A 13,193-nucleotide genomic window follows, 5' to 3' on the forward strand; every position below is an offset into this window, starting at 1 on the left:
TTTCAGGGCTAGGTGGTGGCGCACGTGGTTAAGCGCACACATTACAGTGTGCAAGGACCCAGGTTCAAACCCCTAGTCCCCACCTGCAGGGGGAAAGCTTCATGAGTGGTGAAGCGGGGCTGCAGGTGTCTCTCTGTCTTTCTACTTCTCCATCCCTCTCAAGTTCTCTCTGTCTCTAGCCAATAATAAATAAATACAAACATTTAAATAAAAGAAAATAATTTTACAAATAGGCTCAAGGTTTCACTCTGGGATGATGAAAAATGTTGCAGGGCTAGTAGAAATTGTGATAGGTGAGCATCGCAAGTGTGAGAGATGCCCCTGGAGCGTTCACTTTCTCAGGCTTATTTTGGAGGGGCTTGGGGATAGATAAACCCCGTAAATGAGGTCAGTGTTTGGTAAAAGAATGGAGTCCAGCGGTAGCGCAGCGAGTTAAGCGCAGGTGGCGCAAAGCGCAAGGATCAGCGTAAGAATGGAGTTAGACTTTTAGTGGTAAATATAATATTTATGTGTACATGCTGACTTATAGTGATACACACCCAGAACTTACATAGTGTTAGAATCCAATGTATGTGTGTATAAGGGGTGGGGTTGGGGCTGGGGAGGGGACTCCTTGGTGGAGGGCAGGACCTACATGCCTGAGGTTTCAGGTGGAATTTTACTCTCCCACAACTGCCAGAGAGGTGCTCTGGTCTCTCCCTCTCCCTCTTTCTATTTAAATAATCAAATAAGTCTTTAAAAGTTTTTTTTTAATTAGGGTGATTAATGGTTTACAGTCAACAGTAAAATACAGTAGCTTGTACATGTGTAACATTTCTCAGTTTTCCACATAACACTCGAATTCCACCCCCCAGTCCTCCTCCACCATCATGTTCCAGGACCTGAACACCCCCCCCACACACACACACACACACCAGAATCTTTTTTACTTTGGTTCAGGATACACCAACTCCTGTCCAAGTTCTGCTTTGTGTTTTCCCTTCTGCTCTTGTTTTTCAACTTCTGTTAATGAATGGGATCATCCCCTATTCCTCCTTGTTTTTCTGACTTACCTAAAATGATTAATTTTATGGAGAGTGCATGTCACTTTAATTGAGACAGAAAGAAAAAGTGCAACAGCCCTCTCTGCACTTCTGTGTGCTTGCGATCTTTCTTTCCAGTGGCTACAGGGCAAAGGAAACACCTAGTCATCTTCCTTGTGCGAGCTGTAATAAAAGAGGTCTTGTCCTATATTTTCATCCGTTGTGCATTCACTCGTGCACCCGCACATGCATGAAGGTCGTGGGCTCCAGTGGGCACAATCTCTGCCCTCAGGAGCGCACAGCCCAAGGGGAGAAACAGCCCCCAGATTTAAAAACAAAACAAACAAGCAAAACAACAACAACAACAACAACAACAAAAACCAGTAGAAAACTCCGTGAGAGCCCCGCAAAGGAGTCCCCCAAGAAAGGGGACCTACTTCAATCTTGGCCTGAGCTAACTCACGCCTAGGGCCGCCGCCAAATCCCTGTGACACATTCTTTTGTCATCCATGGGAATGAAATACTCCCCACTCCCCGCACCCCCCTGCCGCCTTTCTGGAACTCCGCTGCAAAGGTGGGACCCGAGCTGCTCCAGGCGGTGAGCCCGGGGGAGGAGGGCTGGGGCCGGGGGGCCGGGGGGCCGGGTGGGGGGCGCCCCGCGCTCCGGCCGCGTCTGTCTCCCGGGAGGGGGGTTGTGCGCTGGGCCCCGGGCCCCGCCGGCTGCGGGCGGCCCGCGAGGGGGCGGCGGCTCCCGGGCTTTGTGGCCGCGGCGCGCACGGCGGGGCCTGACCGGCCGGGGGCGCGCCGCCACCCGGCGCTCCGGAGCCCGCGGCCCTGCCGGCCGCCCCGCCCGCGAGAGGAGCCGAGAGACGCCGAGGGCGCCCGCGCTCTTCTCCCGCCGGCCCCGCCCGGGTCTCCGCGGCCGCCGCGCCGCCGCTGCAGGTAGGAGGCTCGCCCGCCGGGCGGTGGCGGGCTGCGGGCTGCGGGCTGCGGGCTGCGGGCTGCGGGCTGCGGGCTGCGCGCTGCGGGGCTGCGGGGCGGGCGTGCCGGGGCGGCCGGGCGGCATGGCGGGCTTCCGGGCCGGGCGGCCGCGATCCCTGCCCCGCAGGCCCGGCGGGCGGCCGGGCGAGCCGCGCAGCTCGCGGGCTGGAAGTGGGGGCCGGCCTGCGGCGTACAAAGCCCCGGGGCGCGGACTTGGGCGCGGGAGGCCCGGGGTGCACAGGGCCCCAGGGCCCGGGCAGCCGCCTGGAAGCCCCCCGTCCACCCCCCAGTGTCCCGCAGTGCAGCGATCTTCCACCCCCCCACCTCGGCTTGCCCGGCGGGTTGCCTTACTTGCTTCCTCCAAGACCCCCTCCTCGCACAGTTGCGGGGTAGAGCAGAATGAGCGCCCCACTGGAGGCCGGGGTGGGGGGGGTGGTGAACATCACCGCCGTGCCCGCCTGACCTTGGGAACAAGCTCCTTTACTCGCAGCTCTGGCTGTTGCTTCTGTAAAGGGCTTGGGTGTGAGGTGTACCGGCTACTCCCCCCACCCTCGGGTGCTATTGTGAGAAATAATGTACGAAATAGGCGATCGCTCCATTTCAAGCACTTTCTATGGCACCAGGCCCGAGGGACTAAACAGTTGGGGTGAGTTATCCAGGTGGAAACATCACATGGGTGCTTCTGGAGGTGGCACAAATGATAACTTGTTTCGGAATGGGCAGTGTGAAGAGCGTAGCCTCTCTTGTTCCCATTTTAAAGGTTGTAGCAGAAAAGATTACAGACCTGCAATATCAGGGATGTGTTTTTGAACATTTAAAACTAGGGGTAATGTTAGGACCTTGGGGTAGGCGTTCCAGCAGGTCAGATAAGATGGTTGTGTCAACAAGGAAATTGTTGAATGTTAATTTGAAGACAACAGTTCCTGAGTTAGAATTGAGGATCCTATAGGAGTTTGGCATCAGAGAAAGACAGAGAGGGAAGGACTCCGAAGTTCTAGAAGATTGTGAGGAAGGGAGCAGGAGTAGTCTAGACCAAGGTTGCGCCTTCTGCACCCAGCACTGGGGGTGAGGGAGTGGGGAAGGGGTGCCGAGGAAAGCTTCCATTTTCCCAGGCCACCCCGGCTGTATTCCACTGGGATGTGAGCCACCTGACGGCCTCCTAAAATATCAGCTTTTCTTATGATTCCTGAGATTCTTGTAGAGTTTGAGGAGATTGGGTTGCTCACTGTCCCTGACGGCTGGTAACATTATTACTTAAGGCCTAACTGAAGTCATGATGTGTTTTGAACTTGGGTTAAGATAAGTTCACTTGCGGGAGCTGGGCGGTAGCACAGCAGGTTAAGCGCACGTGGGGCAAAGCACAAGGACCGGCAAAGCACAAGGACCGGCATAAGGATCCCAGTTCAAGCCCCCAGCTCCCCACCTGAGGGGAGTCACTTCACAGGTGGTGAAGCAGGTCTGAAGATGTCTATCTTTCTCTCCCCCTCTCTGTCTTCCCCTCCTCTTTCCATTTCTCTCTGTCCTATCCAACAACATCAAGAACAGCAACAATAACTATAACAAAAGGGAATAAATAAATAAATAAATAAATGTTATAAAAAAAAATAAGTTCACTTGGGTAGAACAACCCAGGGTCTAAAGATTTGAGTTTGGTAACAGTTTGGAATGGAGAGGTCTGAACCGCTCTGAAGGAAGTGAAAGGCAGCCTGGCAACTGCACAAAGGGGTCTCAGGGAGGAAGAGGAGCTGAGGACCCCACACTGTCTAGAGAGTCCTCTACCTGAAGGAGCCGCCCTTCAGTTCTCAGCTACCAGGGAGGAACTGTCTCCTTTTCCTTTCTTTTTCTCTTTCTCTTCTTTCTTTCTCTCTTTCTTTGGTCACTGGGCTTCACTGCTCTACCACTCCAAATCAACTTTTTCAGATGGAAAGAGACATAGAAAGACACCACTAGACTAGGCTTCCCCCAGTCTAGTGGGGGGGGGAAGCTGAGTTGAGCATGAGATCAAACAAGCTATTTTGCTAACTTCCCCTGCCCCCATCATTAGGGCTCTGTGCCTGTATGGCTCCAAAACTGACAAGGAGGGAGAAAGAGACCTGTGGATGCATCTAAATCCCCCCATCCCTTTCTCTCTTTCTCTCTCCTCTCTTTCTCTCTCTCTCTCCCTCTCTCTCTCTCTCTCTCTCTCTCGTCAGTTTTGGAGTTGTACAGGCAAACCAGGTTTGCAGGAAGGGGTATTGGATGCACAGGGACAGCCTACATAATGGAAAGAAAGTTGCTTTGGAGAAATAGACAGTTTTAGGGTTCAAATCCTGCCTCTGCCATTTCGAGTCATGTAATGTTTCCTAAGAAGAAGTTAGTGTTTCGTTTTGTTTTTCTCAAATGCTTGGTAAGAACTCAACAAGCAGCAGTAATGTCCTTTCCCTGTGCATGGTGACATTCACACAGTAAATATCTGCTGAGTGCCAATTGTATGTTCAGTCATATACATCCTGCTGGAGATTCGGAGATGAGTCACAGAAATTATATATTCCCTTGTGAATTTCCCAGTGCAGCCAAAGGAATGGACACAGAAAAAGAATATCTAGGAGGCCTTATAGTACAAGCACATACCGCTGGCAGTGAGCTCACAGAGGACTAACTCCTCCTACACAGAAAGGAGAAAAGTCAGACCCGTCTACCTCTAAGATGAGTATGGAGCCTTATATAGAAACACTGCATTTTGCAATACTTCTTGATTCTGTTTGTTTGTCTGTTTTTGTAAACTCTTAGTCTTTCCTCTTATATTCTGTTGTTGTTGTTTTACATCTGCCTGAGCAGTGTGTGCATAATTTGTAAACTGCCTCAAACTCATTTTGGAAAGAAACTGTTATAAATAAATATTAACAGCATAGGTGTTGACTGGGAAAGGCGTCACAAAATTTCATGGGAGTTGGACCTTGAGAGATGAAAATGAATCCAAGGATTCCATCTCAAGAAAGCCCTCTGCGCAGAAGAAGGAGAATGAACAGAGTCTGAAGGGCATGGGGGTGAGTTTGGTCTGCCTGGGTGCAAAATATCTGGGTTAGAGTAGGAAGGGCACTGTAATCTGGGCCATATCCGGAAAGGCCTTGAATGCCAAGAGTTTCTCCTTTCTCTCACTTGGTCATTGGGGGAAATGTCAGAGGTTTACGTGAAAGATTGTTGCATGGACACTGTGATTTAGGAAGAACCTTCTGAGAACTGTGTGTGAGAGGGTCTAGAAGTTTGGGCGGTTATGGCCTTACACCAGACAGACATAGACAGTGAAGGTGGGAGAGGAGAACATACATTAGAGAGCAAACATATGGTGGGTGCCATGTGACTACAGAGCTTGCTCAAGTTTCGGCTTTGAGCCAACTTACTGTAGCAGAAATCAGGATGTTTGGGGTGAGGGTTAATGAATTTGCTTTTGGTTATGGAGATTTCCAAGTCACTGAGGATGGGCAGTTGCCTTAGACAAAGGTGGCTGGCGGACAACTGAAGTATGTGCTGTGTTGAGGAGAGCGAAGCAGAGAGAGGTTTCCTTTGCTATCTCTCCTTCTCTATCTTCTCTTTTTTCCTTTTTAAAAAATTTTTAAAAATTAAAATTTTTTTCTCTCTCTTTTGTTGCCCTTGTTGTTTATTGTCGTTGTTATTGCTGTTGTCGTTGTTGGATAGGACAGAGAGAAATGGAGAGAGGAGGGGAAGACAGAGAAGGGGAGAGAAAGACAGACACCTGTAGACCTGCCTCACCGCCTGTGAAGCGACTCCCCTGCAGGTGGGGAGCCAGGGGCTCGAACTGGGATCCTTATACCACTCTTTGCTTCGCGCCATGTGTGCTTAACCTGCTGTGCCACTGCCCAGCTCCCCCTTCTTTCCTTTCTATTTTACTTTTTCCTCCAGGGTTATTGCTGGGGCTTGGTGCCTGCATCACAAATCCACTGCTCCTGGTGGCCATCTTTTCAATTTTTGTTGTTGTTGGATAGGATAGAGAGAAATGGAGAGAGGAGGGGAAGACACAGAGGGGGAGAGAAAGATAGACACTTGCAGACCTGCTTCACTGCTTGTGAAGTGACTCCCCTGCAGGTTGGGAGCCAGAGGTTCGAACTGGGATCCTTGGCGCCGATCCTTGTGCTTTGTACTATGTGTGCTTAACCCGGTGCGCTGCCACCCGGCCTCTGCTGTCTCTTCTGCTCTTGAATAAACACTTTGAGAATCTGCTGTGTGCTACAGATAGAAATAAAATGTACTTCCAGGCCGTGGGAACTCGCTCTCAGAGGGGAGCCTGAAGAATAGGGTTAGGTTGTTCTGCATAGCAGGATAGGGTCAGGTCGCTCTGCATAGCGATGCTGAGGGCTGCAGTGCAAGGTCAGTACTTTCAGGCAGCAGGTGACTCACCTGGTAGAGTGCACGCCTTACCATGCTGGAGGACCTGGGTTCAAGTCCTCAGCCCACCTCTTGGTAGTACCTGCCAATGGAGGAGTGCTGTGGTATCTCTCTTCTCTCTGTCTCTCATCCTCTGTTGAAAAAAAATAAAATGCAAAGGGCTTGCTGGGAGCACAGGAATAGTGCAGGCACTGTGGTGCTCTGCTACCACATAATCTCTCTCTCTTCTTTTTAAAATTTTTTTTTAAATTAAAAAAAAAAATTTTTTTATTTATTCCCTTTTGTTGCCCTTGCTGTTTTATTGTTGCAGTTATTATTGATGTCATTGTTGTTGGATAGGACAGAGAGAAATGGAGAGAGGTAGGGAAGACAGAGAGGGAGAGAGAAAGATAGACACCTGCAGACCTGCTTCACCGCCTGTGAAGAGACTCCCCTGCACGTGGGGAGCCGGGGGCCCAAACCCGGAGCCTTACGCTGGTCCTTGCGCTTTGCGCCACGTGCGCTTAACCCGCTATGCTACTGCCTGGCTCCTTCTCTCTTTCTTTTAAAGATATTTTTATTTATTTATTATTGGATAGAGACAGCTAGAAATTAAGAGGGAAGGAAGGGGTAAGAGAGAGAGAGAGAAAGAGAGAGAAACAGAGAGACGCCTGAAGCTCTGCTTCACCACTTGTGAAGTTTTCCCCCAGCAGGTGGGGACCAGGGGCTTGAACCTGGGTCCTTGCATGCTGTAATGTGAGTGCTTAACCAGGTGCGCCATAATCAATCAATCTCTCTCTTTCCTTGGGCTGGAGCTTGGAGAGCCAAAGGCTTTTTGTGGAGTGATAGGAGACAAGGAGAGAGAGAATTCAGGGTTAAGAAGTGGCTCTGGTGCAAACACCTACGTTACCTATATAAGGAAACTTTCTGTATTTTTTTTAAAGTACTTTTTTTTTTTTTTTTCCTTCTGGTGAAAGATGCTCTAGTGGTGGTTTCAAGGACCCAAGAGGTAGCACCGAGGAAACAACTTTGGATCTCAGGTATGATGTCCTGAATCAGATGGCTAGCATCATCACGTGTGTCAGAATCATGCTCAGGTGTTCCTCCCGCCCCGTCACAAATAGTAATGATTTCAGGGGAATAAAATTGGACTGGGGTGATGGGTTAGGAGAAAGCTGTGGAAGAGAAATGAAGATCATGACTTTTTTTTTTTTTGCTCCCAGGGTTTTCCCTGGGGCTTGGTGTCTGCACTGCGAATCCACTGCTCCTGGAGGCCTTTTTATTTTTTTTCTATTATTGTTGTTGCTGTTATTGTTATGGTTATTGCTGCTGTTGTTGTTGGATAGGACAGAGAGAAATTGAGAGAGAAGAGGAAGATAGATAGAGAGAGAGAGAGAGAGAGAGACACCTGTAGACCAGCTTTACCACTTGTGACGTGACTCCCCTACAGGTGGAGTGCCGGGGCCTCGAACCAGGATCCTTGTGCTTCCCACTAGGTTAACCTAGTGTGCTATCGCCTGACCCCCAAGATCAAGACTTTTAAGTGTCTTCTTTTGGTTTATACAAGCGGAGGAATTGGAGTTGCGGACACTTGTCTTAAACTCAAGCCTGCTTTTGCTCGTAGGCACACTTGGCCACAGATGGTAAAAATAAACACAAGCTAACATGCCTCTCTGAGATGAGCAGTGAAGGGAAAGAGGGAGAACATCAGAGGAGGAAAATTCAGTGTTAGGTTTAAGACTTCCAAACTCTCTAAAGGAAAAAAAAAAGAGAGAGAGAGATGGGGGGCACAGGTATGTGGCCATTATGAGCAGACAGTTCTGAGTTTGTGACTGCTAGTGTGTGTGGAGGCACACAGAGAAAATGTTTAAGATTACTCTTGTTTAAGATTATCTGGAGAAGATGAAATCCTAAAGGTATCAGGCAGCGAGACTCTTAAAAACTTAGGGTTTGGGGAATCAGGTGGTAGGTAGCACAGCAGGTTAAGCGCAGGTGGCGCAAAGTGCAAGGACTGGCGTAAAGATGCCGGTTCGAGCCCCCGGCTCCCCACCTGCAGGGGAGTCGCTTCACAGGCGGTGAGGCAGGTCTGCAGATGTCTATCTTTCTCTCCCCCTCTCTCTGTCTTCCTCTCTCTATGTTTCTCTCTGTCCTATTCAACAATGACGACGACAATAATAATTACAACAATAAAAAAACAAGGACAACAAAAGGGAATCAATAAATAAATAAATATTTAAAGAAAGGAGGAAACTTCATGTTTGGAGCCTGAGAAGTGGCACAGTGAATAAAGCATTGAACTCAAAAGCATGGAGTCCCAGGTTTAAATGAGGGAGGTTCCCTCTCCCACTTCATATATATTTTTTAAATAATACCCCCAAACTGTTTATTGTTAAGGTTATAAATACTTCAGGTAGAGTAACAGTGAATGTTTTGTTTAACAACTCATACCCTTGACTATAGAATGCTCCCATACTCGTAACACCGTGTGATCTTCAAGAGTGATTAATTTCTCAACGACAGTCAGGTTGATGTAAGGGAAAGATTGTTCTTTGCTACGTAGATGTTGTCTAAGATATTCTATAGAAGGGTCATTTCTGCCATATTCCTTGAATAGCTTGGCAATTCCTTTCCAGTTCCTCTAGCTCTGTACTGGTGTGCTCTTATCTGTGTGTGTGCATATGTGTATGTGTGAGTGTCTTTTAAGAGGAGAGGCTAGAGGGAGTCAGGCAGTAGCATAGTGGGTTAAGCGTACATGGTGCAAAGTGAAAGGACCGGTGTAAGGATCCCGGTTCGAGCCCCCGGCTCCTCACCTGTAGGGGAGTCATTTCACAAACTGTGAAGCAGGTCTGTAGGTGTCTTTCTCTCCCCCTCTCTGTCTTCCCCATCTCTCTCCATTTCTGTCTGTCCTATCCAACAACAACAACAACTACAACAATAAAACAACAAGGGCAACAAAAGGGAATAAATAAATAAATGTTAAAAAAAAGAGGAGGCTAGAGGATCTAGGTAGTAGTGCATCTGTTTGAGCATATATATTACAGAGTGTAAGGACCCAGGTTGTCGTTGTTGGATAGGACAGAGAGAAATGGAGAGAGGAGGGGAAGACAGAGAGGGAGAGAAAGACAGACACCTGCAGACCTGCCTCACCGCCTGTGAAGCGACTCCCCTGCAGGTGGGGAGCTGGGGGCTCGAACCAGATCCTTACTCGGGTCCTTGCACTTTATTTTTTAATAGTCTGGGCCCCTTTGTCAAAGATTAGATGTCCATAGGTGTGGGGGCTCACTTCTGGGCTCTCAATTCTATTCCACTGGTCAGTGTGTCTATTCATGTTCCAGTACCAAGCAGTTTTGATGACAACGGCCCTATAATACAATTTGAGATCTGGGAGTGTGATGCCTCCAGTTCTGTTCTTTTTTCTCAAGATTGTTTTGGCAATTCTAGGTCTTTTCTGGTTCTAGATAAACATTGTAGCATTTGTTCTATTCTTCTAAAAAAATGTGTTTGGGATCTTGATAGGGATAGCATTAAATTTGTATATGGCTCTGGGTAGTATATTCATTTTGATGATGTTAATTCTACCAATCCATTCTTCTTCTAGCGTTTGCCCTTCTTCTGTAGCCAGTCAACAGCGTCAGGTTGAGCCTGATGTCAAGTTTCGAGACCTCCTTTGAATCTGGAGAGGTGGCAGTCGTTGACTATGTGGGTCATAGTCTGTCTGTAGCCGCAGGGGCAGTTCGGGTCGTCTCTGGCTCCCCAGCGATGGAACATAGCGGTGCACCGGCCATGGCCTGTTCGATAGCGATTGAGGAGGGCCCGATCATAACGTGCTAGGTCAAAGCCGGGTTGACGCTTGCAGGGGTCTGTGATGAGGTGTTTGTTCTTTACCTCAGCTGACTGCCAACTCTGTTTCCAAGAGACTGGAACAGAGAAGTTCAGTGTAGGCGTAGGGGACCAGATTGGGTGACGAGACGTCAAGCGTTGGACAGGGTGGGCGAAGATATCCGCGTATATTGGCAGGTCCGGTCGAGCGTAGACGTGGGAAATGAACTTAGATGATGCCACATCCCGACGAATATCTGGTGGGGCGATGTTGCTAAGAACTGGCAGCCATGGAACCGGGGTGGAACGGATGGTTCCAGAAATGATCCTCATGGAGGAATATAATTTGGAATCGACCGAGTGGACATGGGGGCTACGGAACCATCCTGGGGCACAGTATTCTGCAGTGGAATAGCATAATGCCAGAGATGATGATCGTAGTGTGGAAGCGCTCGCGCCCCATGAGGAGCTGGCCAGTCTTGCAATGATGTGATTCCTCGCGCCCACCTTTGCTGCAGTTTTTATGAGATGTTCGTGAAATGACAGAGCGCGATCGAGAGTAACACCAAGATAGACTGGCTGGGCTTCATGCCGGATTCTCGTATCGCCAAGCTGCACATTAAGCTCACGTGAGGCCGAGGCATGGTGTAGATGGAAAACAGATGATACCGTTTTTGCAGTGCTAGGGATTAGTCGCCATTTTTTACAGTAATCAGATATCAGAGACATGTCTTTCGTGAGGGTTTCCTCGAGGATGTCAAACTTGGATGCCTGAGTTGCACAGCAGATGTCATCGGCTTAGATGAACTTCCTTGAAGAAGTTTCTGGGAGGTCATTGATGTCAATATTAAATAGCGTAGGAGCCAGAACAGAGCCCTGGGGGAGGCCACTTGAGACAAGTCTCCATCTGCTAGACTTGTCACCCAGATGCACCTGGAATCTTCTGTTTTGGAGAAGAAACGATATAGTGTTGGCCACCCATGGAGGCAGGCATCTTGAGATCTTGACTAGGAGACCACGGTGCCAGACCGTGTCATAGGCTGCTGTGAGATCAACAAAGACAGCACCCGTCTTTAAATTCTTCTGGAATCCATTTTCAATGTAAGTTGAGAGGGCCAGGGCTTGTTCGCAGGTAGATCTTCCTGGGCGGAAACCAGCTTGGGTGGGTGATAGGAATTTCTCTGTAAGAGGAGAAATACGTGACAGAAGCAGCCTCTCAAGGAGTTTGTAACACACGGAGAGGAGAGAAATTGGTCTATAGCTGGCGGCCAGTGTTGGGTCTTTCTTTGGTTTCAAAACCGCTATAATCTTCGCACGACGCCAAACTTTGGGCATAGACTCAGATTCCAAGATGTGGGACAGGAATGAAGCGAGCCACTTCTTTGTCGCGGGGCCCAGGTTAAGAATGAGTTCTGGGGTGATGTTATAGCCAGCAGCCGTTCCCGGTTTAACCCTCTTCAAAGCGTCTTCCAGTTCAGACAGTATAAAGGGAGAGAGTTTTGGAGATGGACAAGATAACCGGAAGTGGGATGACCACTCATGGGAAATTTCTCTTTTCCAGACTGGGTCGATCTTAGCACGTCCAACTTGAGTTAGGTGACTGGCCACTGAGTTTGGAGATACGGGAGGATGGGAGACGGGAGAGGGTTGGCTACCGGCACCCAGACTAATGAACATGGAATATCTTTCCACTTCTTTGTGTCTTTTTCAATTTCCTTGAGTAGTGACTCATAATTTTCAGTATACAAGTCTTTCACTTCTTGGTTAGGTTTACACCTAGATATTTTATTGTTTTTGTTGCTAAAGGAATTGATTTCTGGATTTCATCTTCTTCTAACTTAGTGTTTGCATAGAGGAATGCCACTGACTTTTGAATGTTAATTTTGTAGCCTGACACCTTACTGTATGGCCCGATGATTTCCAAATGCTTCTTGCTGGATTCCTTAGTTTTTTCTGTGTATACTATCATGTCATCTGCAAATAGGGAGAGTTTGACTTCTTCTCTTCTAATCTGTATGCCTTTAATTCCTTGCTCCTGCCTGATTGCTATGGCAAGAACTTCCAACACTATGTTGAATAGTAATGGTGATAGCGGGCAGCCCTGTCTAGTACCTGATCTGAGTGGAAATGCTTCCAGTTTTTCACCATTGAGTATGATATTGGCTGTAGGTTTGCTATATATAGACTCCACTATCTTCAGGAGTTTTCCATCTGTTCCCATTTTTTTGTAGTGTTTTGATCATAAAGGGATGTTGGATTTTGTCAAAGGCTTTCTCTGCATCTATTGATATGACCATGTGGTTTTTGGTCTTGCTTTTGTTGATGTGGTGGATCACGTTGATTGATTTACGTATATTAAACCAACCTTGCATGCCTGGGATAAACCCCACTTGGTCATGATGAAGAATCTTTTTAATATACTGCTGTATCCGGTGCCGTTGGTATTTTAAAGGAAGCTTTCAGAGTTCTGTTTTACTGTGCTCGATACTCGTTCTGTGCCTGTCAGGTAGTTGTATATTCCTGTCTCAAAATGTTTGCATCCACCCCGTGACTGGTAATAGCCTGTTGACAACCCACCGTTTGAGGGTCACTGTGCTGACAGTCAGTCCACGGCCCTGTAGAGCACACACATTACAATGTGTGAGGACCCAGGTTCAAGCCCCTGGCTCCCACCTGCAGAGGTGAAGCTTCGTGAGCAGTGAAGTAATGCTCAGGTGTTTCCGTTTCTCTTTCTCCCTCTAGATCACCCTTTTCCCTCTCAATTTCTCTCTGTCTCTGTTCAATGAATAAATAAGGACTCAGTTAGTGGGAGCACACAGCTCACATCACAATCGCACTAAGTCTCTAGAGGAGGTCTCTGGGGTGTGCTGTTTCATATAACAGATCCCTTTTATAACTCTGCTGAATGCAGCCACATGGCCCAGGGAGGCCTGCTGTTCTACCAAATTAAGCAAAGTAAATTGGTAACTCTGGATTTACTTAGCTAGTGATTAAATAACAGTTTAGTTA

At 48.2% G+C, this 13,193-nt stretch overlaps 1 protein-coding gene across 4 annotated transcripts in view; it reads left to right on the forward strand.

Moving 5' to 3' along the window:
* Positions 1 to 1,467: 1,467 nt before the first annotated feature.
* MSANTD3 (Myb/SANT DNA binding domain containing 3) overlaps positions 1,468 to 13,193 on the forward strand; it is a 38,397-nt gene continuing 26,671 nt past the window's right edge. The window contains exons 1-2 of one of the 4 annotated variants that reach the window (XM_060184529.1): positions 1,583 to 1,620; positions 7,343 to 7,405. The gene's annotated coding sequence lies outside the window, so the exon portion shown is untranslated. Of the gene's footprint in view, positions 1,621 to 1,647; positions 1,965 to 7,342; positions 7,406 to 13,193 lie in introns of those variants that run through there. The other 3 variants (XM_060184527.1, XM_060184528.1, XM_060184526.1) reach the window with 3 other exon arrangements.

Source organism: Erinaceus europaeus, unplaced genomic scaffold (assembly GCF_950295315.1).
Source record: "Erinaceus europaeus unplaced genomic scaffold, mEriEur2.1 scaffold_524, whole genome shotgun sequence".
In the NCBI taxonomy this organism is placed as follows: domain Eukaryota; kingdom Metazoa; phylum Chordata; class Mammalia; order Eulipotyphla; family Erinaceidae; genus Erinaceus; species Erinaceus europaeus.